This window comes from Peromyscus leucopus, chromosome 3, assembly GCF_004664715.2.
Source record: "Peromyscus leucopus breed LL Stock chromosome 3, UCI_PerLeu_2.1, whole genome shotgun sequence".
NCBI classification, from domain to species: Eukaryota; Metazoa; Chordata; class Mammalia; order Rodentia; family Cricetidae; genus Peromyscus; species Peromyscus leucopus.
This window is the reverse complement of record NC_051065.1, coordinates 142,110,068-142,121,556: the sequence shown is the minus strand read 5'-3', so window position 1 is coordinate 142,121,556 and position 11,489 is coordinate 142,110,068. Positions and strand designations below refer to the sequence as shown.

Below are 11,489 nucleotides of genomic sequence, written 5' to 3'. Positions count from 1 at the left end.
ACATTGGTGGACTGTCAGCCTTTCCGCATCCTCTGACTCTTTTCCTTTCTGGGGGAGCAGCCAAGCTTCACTGTCACTCAGATGCAGGGGTCAGAGACAAGAAATTTAATCAATGTGCCAGGAAGAAGAATAAGCAAAGAGATCCACTGACCCCAAGCTCAATTTTGGGATCCCAATAGGGCTTTGGATTTAAGTAGAAGTAGACTTAGGGAACCAGGTGGTTCTCTCAAGCAATGGGACTTCTTCAAACCACCTGGAAGAGACAGAACTGAGCTGGTGATAAAGCACAGCACTGTCAGGTCTAAGAGCACTTAGCAAGCCCTCTGGCCCCTGAGCCAGGTCTTCCTCTGTGTAAACCCAAGCTGATGTCAGGTTTTTAAAAGACAGCCTTAATTTCTGTGTTCCCTAAGTGAGCATCCTGATTAGACCCCTTATATTTCCATCATTACTCTTCTTTGAAGTATGTTAGAACCTCCGAGTTCAGTTACAGTATGAGGCCCAGGCCTCCTGTTACAACATGACCCACTAATTCCAATGCTGGAGTCCCAAACTGCACAACATGTGCTTGCCCATACCTAAGGGCGGTAGTGAATTCCATGAGTGCTGATTAAACAAATTAGGGAACTCGTAAATCAGGCACAAGGAGAGCAGACTCAGTGATTTCACTCAGAGAAGGACAAATGCAAAAGTTATCGCACCCATCTCTTAAACCCTGCCCCCCCACGGTTGGTTTTAGTTGGCAATTTAACACACTCTAGAATCACTTCCAAAAGGAGTTTTTGTGGGGGATTATCTAGATTAGGTTGGCATGTGGGTGAACTGGAGAAGTTGAGCTCAGCGTTAGGGTGTGTTCATCATTTCCTTGTTCTTTCTCTCCACCATGGATGTCATGTGACCAGCTGCTTCAAATGCCTGCTGCCTTGACTTCCCTTCAGTGATGGACTGTGCAGTGGTTTGAGCGAGAAATGTCCCCTATAGGCTCACGTATCTGAACACTTGGTCCCTAGGTGGTCGTGGTGTTTGGGGGAAGGTTATGGGACCTTTAGGAGCTGTGACCTTGTTGTAGAAAGTACATAGCTGGTGGTGGGTTTTAAGAGTTTTTAACCAATGGATGGAGGAGACAAATCAGGGAAGGACAGACACTAGTGAACACGTTTCCCCAAAGTAACAGTGTGGCTATGAAAATCCATAAGACTACCAAATCATTGGGGCTGTGAAAATGACACTATGTGTTCTTCAAGGAAAATATGGGTGCCTTCCTCAATTTTGACTTGAAAGTTTTGCCAATATAAGAAAGTGGGGGCGGGGGAGGCAAGATGCACGGTCAAAACGGCTTCTTGTGTTAAGAATTATCTGGTCTATAGACAATTATAGACCCAAGCAAAACCCCTGAAATGAAGGCAGTTGAGATGACCCAAAGGACTCTCTCTGCTCCCAGGGCCCAATGACTCGAGTTTGATTCCTAAGATTCACACATGGTGGAAGGAGAGAACCAACTCTCAAAAGCTTTTTCTAACCTCTCCGTGTACACACACGCGCGCACACACACACACACACACACACACACACACACACACACACACACACGTACACACACACATGTGAAATTGCAAGCAGGTTTATGTTGACAGCTGGGGCGACTACTCACCCTGAGAACGTAGCATCAGATGCACAGTGCAGGGAGCGTGAGAGTGGCCTGACTAGTCTTTGCAGTGAGCAGCCTGAAAGCCACCCCCACACGCCACCGAGATGCTGGAGCTGCTTCATCTGTGCACATTTGCGATATTATCAACCTGCAGCTTAAAGCACAGATGGGGGTTTGAGTTCCCTCAATCCTTCTTCTTCTTCTTTTTCCTCCTCCTCCTCCTTCTTCTTCCTCTTCTTCTTCTTCCTTCTCGTCCTCCGCCCTGTCCCTCCCTCTTCTTCTCCAGAGCAAAGAACACCAAGAGGAGTGAGGGGCTGGAGAGATGGCTCAGCAGTTAAGAGAGCTTGCTTCCCTTCTAGAAGACAGTTTTGTTCCCAGTTTTGCACCCTCTTTGGTCAGATTGCAACCATCTGTCTGCCCAGTTAACCACGGTTTCAGTGCCCTCTGCTGAGCACTGGTGCATCCACAGGCTCATACACAGGAGGCTCCTCCCCTCCGCTCCCCTCTCCTATCCTGTCCTCCCTCCCTCCCTCCATCCCTCCCTCCCTCCCTCCCTCCCTCCCTCCCTCCCTCCCTCCCTCCCTCTTTTTTCTCCTCCTTCCTCCTCACCCCAACTATAACTAAAAATGAACCTTAAAAGAGCCGCAAGGGTCATCTTCACCTGTCAAAGCTAACACTGCTCAGAGTCCTACTCAAAATGAACAACAGTGCAGAAAGTTGAAGAAACTTATCTGCTGCTCGCCCCTCCCCAAGCAAATTTTTTTTTCTTTCCTATGAAATAACCAAGTCTCATTCAACAGCACCACTAACAACCAGAACAAAACGCAGAACAACTAAGGACGGCATTGGTTGGAACCCGTGGGCACCTCTGCTCCTCAGGTAACACCGTACCCCCTCTTCCCAGTCCTCACTGCTCAATCTGGAGACAGAAACTTAAGGCCCTCTTCAGTCACGTGGGGTCAGCTCACCCTCTGCTTTCTGTAAGGAAAAGGCTACACTTTTAGTAAAAACAGACGGTGCCTTTCACGAGTCATACATAGTCTGTGAAGTATATATGCTAAACCTCCAATCAAAACAGGAAGATAAGAAAATAACCTACCAAAGATAAAGCACTTCTGACAGCTCAGGAAATCGTTCCATTTACAATGAACACAGATTCTAATTACACACCCACCCTTCATTCTTAAGTTGTTTCTTAAGTTCCATCATGTATTGCCTGTAATCCACCTGGAGAGGACACTGCCAAAGTGGGTACAGCTACTACTGCCTCCGAAAGAAAAGTTTCTTCACTCAGAATGGCTAAAAATACAGTCGATTCTCTAGTCTCGCATGAAAGACAACATAGTGTGCCTCTGCTTCTCTAATAAGCTTGGAAGCATTAGAAAATATTCGTGTATGTATTTATTTGTGTTTATTTAAAACATGCAAGATTTTGTACTGAGTTTTTTAAATGGTCAAGGAATAACCAGTATTTAATTTTTTTTCTTTTTATTATTATTATTTTTTTTCTTTTACAACACCATTCAGTTCCACATAATAGCCACAGATTCCCCTGTTCTCCCTCTCTCGCCCCCCTCCCCCTCCCAAGTTCTTTATATACTGTGGAGATCAATCCTCTGTCAGATGTGGGGTTGGTGAAAATCTTTTCCCATTCTGTTGGCTGTCTTTTTGTCTTATTGACTGTGTCTTTTGCCCTGCAAAAGCTTCTCAGTTTCGAGAGGTCCCATTTATTAATTGTTGTGCTCAGGGTCTGTGCTGTTGGTGTTTCATTTAGGAAATGGTCTCCGGTGCCAATGCGTTCAAGAGTGCTTCCTACTTTCTTTTCTATTAAGTTTAGTGTAACTGGATTTATGTTCAGGTCTTTGATCCACTTGGACTTGAGTTTTGTGCATGGTGACAGATATGGATCTATTTGTAATCTTTTACATATTGAGATCCAGTTATGCCAGCACTATTTGTTGAAGATACTTTCTTTTTTCCATTATATAGTTTTGGCTCCTTTGTCAAAAACCAGGTGTTCATATGTGCATGGATTAATGTCAGGGTCTTCAATTCAATTCCATTGGTCCGTATGTCGGTTTTTATACCAGTACCAAGCTGTTTTTAATACTATAGCTCTATAGTAGAGTTTGAGGTCAGGGATAGTGGTGCCTCCAAAGGTTGCTTTATCGTATAGAATTCTTTTAGCTATCCTGGGTCTTTTGTTTTTCCATATGAAGTTGGGTATTTTTCTTTCCAAGTCTGTGAAGAATTGTGTTGGGATTTTGATGGGGATTGCATTGAATCTGTAGATTGCTTTTGGTAAGATTGCCATTTTTACTATGTTAATCCTACCTATCCATGAGCATGGGAGATCCTTCCATTTTCTGATATCTTCTTCAATTTATTCCTTTAGAGATTTAAAGTTCTTGTCAAAAAGGTTCTTCACTTGTTTAGTTAGTGTTATCCCAAGGTATTTTATATTATTTGTAGCTATTGTAAAGGGTGATGTTTCTCTGACTTCTTTCTCAGCCCTTTTATCATTTGTGTATAGGAGGGCTACTGATTTTTTTGAGTTGATCTTGTATCCTGCCACTTTACTGAAGGAGTTTATCAGCTGTAGGAGTTCCCTGGTAGAGTTTTTGGGGTCACTTATGTATACTATCATAGCATCTGCAAATAGTGAAAGCTTGATTTCTTTCTTGCCAATTTGTATCCCTTTGATCTCCTTTTGTTGTCTTCTTGCTCTAGCTAGAACTTCTAGTACTATATTGAATAAATATGGGGAGAGTGGACAGCCTTGTCTTGTTCCTGAATTTAGTGGTATCGCTTTGAGTTTCTCTCCATTTAATTTGTTTGCTGTTGGCTTGCTATAAATTGCTTTTTATTATGTTTAGAAATGTTCCTTGTATTCCTGATCTTTCTAAGACCTTTATCATGAAGGGGTGTTGGATTTTGTCAAAGGCTTTTTCAGCATCTAAGGAGATGATCATGTGGTTTTTTTCTTTCAGTTTGTTTATATGGTGTATTACATTGACTGATTTTCGTATGTTGAACCATCATTGCATCCCTGGGATGAATCCTACTTGGTCGTGATGGATGATTGTTTTGATGTATTCTTGGATTCGGTTTGCCAATGTTTTGTTGAGTATTTTTGCATCAATGTTCATGAGGGAGATTGGTCTGTAGTTCTCTTTGTTGCATCTTTGTGTGGTTTGGGTATCAGGGTAATTGTAGCCTCATAAAAAGAGTTTGGTAGTGTTCCTTCTGTTTCTATTGTGTGGAACACTTTGAAGAGGATTGGTATTAGTTCTTCTTTGAAAGTCTGGTAGAATTCTGCACTGAAACCATCTGGTCCTGGGCTTTTTTTGGTTGGGAGAGTTTTGATGACTGTTTCTATTTCTTTAGGGGTTATTGGTCTATTTAAATGGTTTATCTGGTCTTGATTTAATTTTGGTATGTGGTATTTATCCAGAACATTGTCCATTTCTTCCTGGTTTTCCATTTTTGTGGAGTACAGGTTTTTGAAGTATGATCTGATGATTCTCTGGATTTCCTCGTTGTCTGTTGTTATATCTCCCTTTTCATTTCTGATTTTGTGAATTTGGGTGCTCTCTCTTTGCCTTTTGGATAATTTGGCTAGGGGTTTGTCTATCTTGTTGATTTTTTCAAAGAACAAACTCTTTGTTTCATTGATTTTTTGTATTGTTCTCTTGTTTTCTATTTCGTTGATTTCAGCCCTCAATTTGATTATTTCCTGGCGTCTATTTCAGCTGGGTGAGTTTGTTTCTTTTTGTTCTAGAGCTTTCAGTTGTGCTGTTAATTCATTGGTATGGGATTGCTTCATCTTTATGTGTGCATTTAGAGCTATGAATTTTCCTCTTAGCACTGCTTTCATAGTGTCCAATAAGTTTGGGTATGTTGTACTTTCATTTTCATTGAATTCTAGGAACTCTTTAATTTCTTTCTTTATTTCTTCCTTGACCCATTGATGTTTCAGGTGGGCATTATTCAGTTTCCATGAGTTTGTGGGTTTTCTATAATTTTTGTTGTTGTTGAGGTCTAACTTTAAGGCATGGTAGTCTGATAAGATACAGGAGGTTATTCCAATTTTTTTGTATCTGTTGAGATTTGTTTTGTGGCTACGCATGTGGTCAATTTTTGAGAAGGTTCCATGGGGTGCTGAGAAGAAGGTATATTCTTTTGAGTTAGGATGGAATGTTCTGTAGATATCTATTAGGTCCATTTGAGTCATAACATCTGTTAGGTCCTTTATTTCTTTAAGTTTCAGTCTGGTAGATCTGTCTTTTGGTGAGAGTGGTGTGTTAAAATCTCCCACTACTAATGTGTGGGGTTTGATGTGCGTTTTAAACTTTAGTAGTGTTTCTTTTATGAATGTGGGTGCTTTTGTATTTGGAGCATAAATGTTTAGAATTGAGACTTCATCTTGGTGGATTTTTCCTGTGATAAATATGTAATGTCCATCCTGATCTCTTTTGATTGATTTTAGTTTGAAGTCTGTTTTATTAGATATTAGGATAGCTACACCAGTTTGTTTCTTAGGTCCATTTGCTTGGAAAGCCTTTTCCCAGCCCTTTACTCGGAGGTAGTGTCTGTCTTTGATGTTAAGGTGTGTTTCTTGTATGCAGCAGATGGATGGGTCCTGTTTTCTTATTCATTCTGTTAGCCTGTGTCTTTTTATAGGTGAGTTGAGACCATTGATATTGATGGATATTAATGACCAGTGATTGTTAATTCCTGTTATTTTTTGTGGTTGTGTTGTGTTGTCCTTCTTTGGTGTATGTTGGTGTGGGATTATCTATTGCTTGATTTTTCATGGATGTGTTTAGCTTCTTTGGGTTGGATTTTTCCTTCTAGTGCTTTCTGTAGGGCTGGGTTTGTGGACAGGTATTGATTAAATCTGGTTTTATCCTGCAATATTTTGTTTACTCCGCCCATGGTGATTGAGAATTTTGCTGGGTATAATAGTCTGGGTTGGCATCCGTGGTCTCTTAACGTCTGCATAAGATTTGTCCATGATCTTCTAGCTTTCATAGTCTCTATTGAGAAGTCTGGTGTTATTCTGATGGGTTTACCTTTATATGTTATTTGGTCTTTTTCCTTTGCGGCTCTTAATATTTTTTCTTTGTTCTGTGTGTTTAGTGTTTTGATTATTATGTGGTGAGGGGATTTTTTTTTTTTTTTTTGATCCAGCCTATTCAGTGTTCTGTAAGCTTCTTGTATCTTCATAGGTATTTCTTTCTTTAGGTTAGGAAAGTTTTCTTCTATGATTTTGTTGAATATATTTTCTGTGCCTTTGAGTTGGTATTCTTCTCCTTCTTCTATCCCTATTATTCTTAGGTTTGGTCTTTTCATGTTGTCCCAAATTTCCTGGACGTTTTGTGTTATGACTTTTTTGTCTTTAGTGTTTGCTTTGACTGATGAATCTATTTTCTCTATTGTGTCTTCAGTGTCAGAGATTCTCTGTTCCATCTCTTGCAATTGGTTGGTTACGCTTGTTTCTGTAGTTCCTGTTCGTTTAGTCCGGATTTCTATTTCCAGCATTCCCTCGGCATGTGTTTTCTTTATTGTCTCAAATTCATTTTTCAGATCTTGGAATGTTTCTTTCATCTGTTTAATTGCTTTTTCTTGGCTTTCTTTGATTTCTTCCCATTTTTTGTTCGTTTTTTTCTTCCATTTCTTTAAGGGAGTTTTTTATTTCCTCTTTAATGGAGTTTTTCATTACCTCTTTAAGGGAATTTTTTTATTTCCTCTTTAAGGGAATGTTTTATTTCTTCTTTAAGGGCCTCTATCATCTTCTTAAAGTCGTTTTTAGGGTTGATTTCTTCTGTTTCTTCTGTCTTGGTATGTTCAGGTCTTGCAGTTGTAGAATCACTAGGTTCTGATGTTGCCATATAGGTCTTTATGTTCTTGCCTGTATTTTTGCACTGGTGTCTACTCATCTCTTCCTCTGCTCAGTGCAGGTGGTGTCTGTATCTGAGAGTGCCTCCCTTGTTCTAATTTTTAGTCTTGGTTCAGTAGGAGTTCTTGGTTAAATTGATGCTATTGGGCTGTTTCTTCAGGGGCAGCTGATCTCAGTCGGTGAAGTATATACTTATGATTCTGGTGATCTGGTTTGGTGACTGGGCAGCGCCTTCTTCTGTGTTCCCAGGTCATGTTTTGTTCATTCGTCAACTCCTCAGCTGATCTTGTTTCTTCAGACTTCAAACTGTAGGGATCTGAATCCTCTCCCAGATGGATTTCAGCTGAGCGGGGTAGTCTCACCAACACCTCTAAGTTGTTGGGTTTTGCAGGATCAACAGCTGGGCCCTGGGTTGTCCTCAGATGGATTGTTCAGATTCGTTCTGGTTCTGTCACACAGAGATAGCTTCTTCCCCAGGTGTTGGAGTTAGAGGCGTCTCTGTCTCTCTGCTTGTCACTGCTGCCAGGCCTGTCTACCTCTGTGGGCCTCTGCTGGGCCTGTATGTCTCTGCTGGCTGCCGCTGCAGGCCGACCTGCCTCTGCTTGTCACTGCTGCTGGGCCCGTCTACCTCTGCTGACCGCCGCCACCGGGCCTGTATGTCCCTGCTGGCTGCCACCGTGGGCCTACCTGCCTCCAATGTATTTCTTAAAGTAAAAAATAGAAGCCAATAATAAAGCTGTTCATGTAACCCTGTTTTGTTTTTTTGTTTGTTTGTTTTCACTCTATTTAAGTATTAATAAAGATGGCCTGGGCTATTGGGACCACTTGAGTGCAATCCACTTGGTGGTCAGAAGTTTTCCTTGTGCTGACATCCCTCCCCCGACACAGGACCTGAACCTGAGCTGAGGGTGGACCCTGGTAATTCCTATGCAACACTTGGGTTATATGATATTTTTCACAGATGAACATTCTATGATCCCAAAGCCCTAACAAGCTTTGTGTGAAAATGTTACCATATTGTAATAATTACTTCAAAGTTAATATGTGGAGAGAGAAAAAAAATGGTAAGACCACTTTTTAAGCATTTCAGGCATAAATACTAGCAAAATGATGAGATAAAATCATTATGTAAGTTTATGGTGGATTCTAGGGGAGAGTCCTGGCCTAGGACATCTAGATATTCTCAAGAATAAGGAACAGTTTTTAATGAAATTTCTAGTATTAGTATCTGAACCTGTTACAGCAGCCTACCAAATTTATAAGAATTAAACAAAGTATTTTTAAAGGCACTGAAAAAGTCAAGTTTTATAAAGAAGTATTGCTTCTGTTTTAGAGAAATGCCACATAAGACATTTATTTAGTGGTGTTTCAAAACATGAAGCACTTTTTCCCCCTTTATTTATTTTTTTCATTTTACATACCAACCATAGTTCCCCCCCTCTCCCCTTCTCCCACTCACCCCCCTCCCCGTCTCACTCCATGCCCCCCCCCATCCACTCCTCAGAGAGGGTAAGGCTTCCTTTGGGGAGTCAACAAAGTCTGGCATACTAAGTTGAGGCAGGACCAAGCCCCTCCCCACTACATGAAGGCTGAGCAAGGTATCCCAGGTATCCCAACCTAGGGAATTGGCTCCAAACAGCCAGTTCCAAACAGCACTAGGGATAAATCCTGGTCCCACTGCCAGGGGCCCCACAAACGGATCAAGCCACATAACTGTCACCCACACTCAGGTGGCCTAGCTGTGGAGTTCAGGGTCTGTGAGCTCCCACTAGCTCAGGTCAGCTGTCTCTGTGGGTTTCCCCATCATGATCTTGACCACCCCTGTTCGTACAATCCTTCCTCCCTCTCTTCAACTGGACTCCAAGAGCTTGGATGGACCAGTGCTTAGCTGCACATGGATCTCTGCATCTGCTTCCATCCATTATTAGGTAACAAGGAGGGCCCTAAGAGTGACAGGATAGCCCTAGGAAGGGAAATAGATAAGATCTCCTGGATAAACTCAGAGGGGGAGGGTAGAGGAGAGGGGATGGGGGATGGGAACATGAGGGATGGGGATGGTCGAACTTAGGGAGGAACAGAGAGGGAGAGCAATGAAAGAGGTATCTTGATAGAGAGAGCCTTTATGGGGATAGGGAGAAACCTAATGATAGGAAAATTTCCAGGAATCCACAAGGATGAATCCAGATAAGACTCCTAGCAATAATGGAGATGGTGCCTGAACTGGCCTTCCTCTGTAATCAGATTGGTGACTAACCTGATTATCATCATAGAACCTACATCCAGTAACTGATGGATGATCATGAAGCACTTTAATGATGAAAAGTAAAAGTGTGATTATAAGTTGTTGCCACTAGGAGGCAGCATAATACATCAGCTTAAAGCAAGGCAGACTTTGGGTAAAAGTCTCAGCTGTCTAAGAAATTCTGCGGCTAAACAATTCAAATCAACTTTTCAAATTTTGTATCGAGTGGCAATCACTCTGTCTTGACTCTATCACACTGGAGCAGTGAAAACCATTAAGAATGTTAAAGCATCTTTAACACGTTCTCATCCGGATGCTGCTTCTCCAAAATTTCGTCTTCAGAATCACTGCAGTCACAAGAGTGTAAGAAAATAGCAACAGTAGAAATAGAGCTATTCACTGATGGACCGTTACTCAGGTCTATTCGCGCTCACCGCTCTGCTCATCTTGCATTAGCATCTGTGTCTGTGTGACTTCAAGGTCATTGTGAACTTGCTATACCTGACTGCCGATGCTAATGCTTATCCATAAATATAGTTCAAATATGATGCATGATGCAGGTTCAGATGACAAATTAAAAAGTTAAAATTTTAGAGAGTTGGGGAAATAACATTTCATGCGAGTTTACATTGCAGACAAAGTCACTAGCAAACTGGAAAATATCAGAGTGGGCATGTGTGTGATTCAAAACCAGAACATCAACAGGAATGCTAAAGGAGGGGTGTGTGTTTCTGTACTCTCACAGAGCTAAGTGTAAAGTCACTGCCCACAGAATCCTAACAGTCAATTCCACTCTTGCTTTAAGAAAAATCACATCCCTGAGAGTGTGGTTAAAGTTCTTGTACGAGGCGGTTATTTTTATAAATATTTTATTCTTTCAGGTAACGATCAGTTGATCCCTACCCCACATTTGCTAAGAAATACTAGTCTTCCATTATGTTGGCATATCTTCATCTTACATCAGCATCTATTTTCCCAATATTGCTACTATTTGTAACATAAACATTAAAAATATATTCATAGCCGGGCGTTGGTGGCGCACGCCTTTAATCCCAGCACTCGGGAGGCAGAGCCAGGCGGATCTCTGTGAGTTCGAGGCCAGCCTGGGCTACCAAGTGAGCTCCAGGAAAGGCGCAAAGCTACACAGAGAAACCCTGTCTCGAAAAAACCAAAATATATATATATATATATATATATATATATATATATATATATATTCATTAAATGAATATATATAATGAAAATATATTTCATTAAAAATGAAAACCTCCTGTATACATTGTCACTTATAAATAAAAAAATAAAGACAGGTTTTGTAGCTGCTAAAAAGTTTTATATTATTAGTCGTATAGTGTAGTTGAACGGTCTTGTTAAATAAGAAACACAGAGCCAATGCAGAGATGAAAGCCCAAAAGGTCAGAGCTAAAAACCTTACCCTTCACTGCTGCTGTAGTCCTCTTCAGCAAGAGACCTACTTCCTGTCTGTTTGTCTTTTTTATACACTTTCTATTCTGCCTTCTCATTGGTTGTAAACTCAACCACATGACCTCCTCGTCACTGCCCATCTATACAGACCTCCAGGTCTTCTATGGTTGGTATTGAGATTAAAGCGTGTGTCTCCATGCTGGCTGTATCCTTGAACACATAGAGATCTGCCTAGCTCTGCCTCCCAAGAGCTGGGATTAAAGGCGTGCACCACC

At 41.3% G+C, this 11,489-nt stretch overlaps 1 protein-coding gene across 3 annotated transcripts in view; it reads left to right on the top strand.

Moving 5' to 3' along the window:
- The first annotated feature begins 2,448 nt into the window (after positions 1–2,448).
- Positions 2,449–11,489, top strand: part of Klrf1 (killer cell lectin like receptor F1) — a 33,870-nt gene continuing 24,829 nt past the window's right edge. For 2 of the 3 annotated variants that reach the window (XM_037204091.1, XM_037204093.1), the window contains exon 1: positions 2,449–2,524. The gene's annotated coding sequence lies outside the window, so the exon portion shown is untranslated. The remainder of the gene's footprint in view (positions 2,525–11,489) is intronic. The other variant, XM_037204092.1, reaches the window with a different exon arrangement.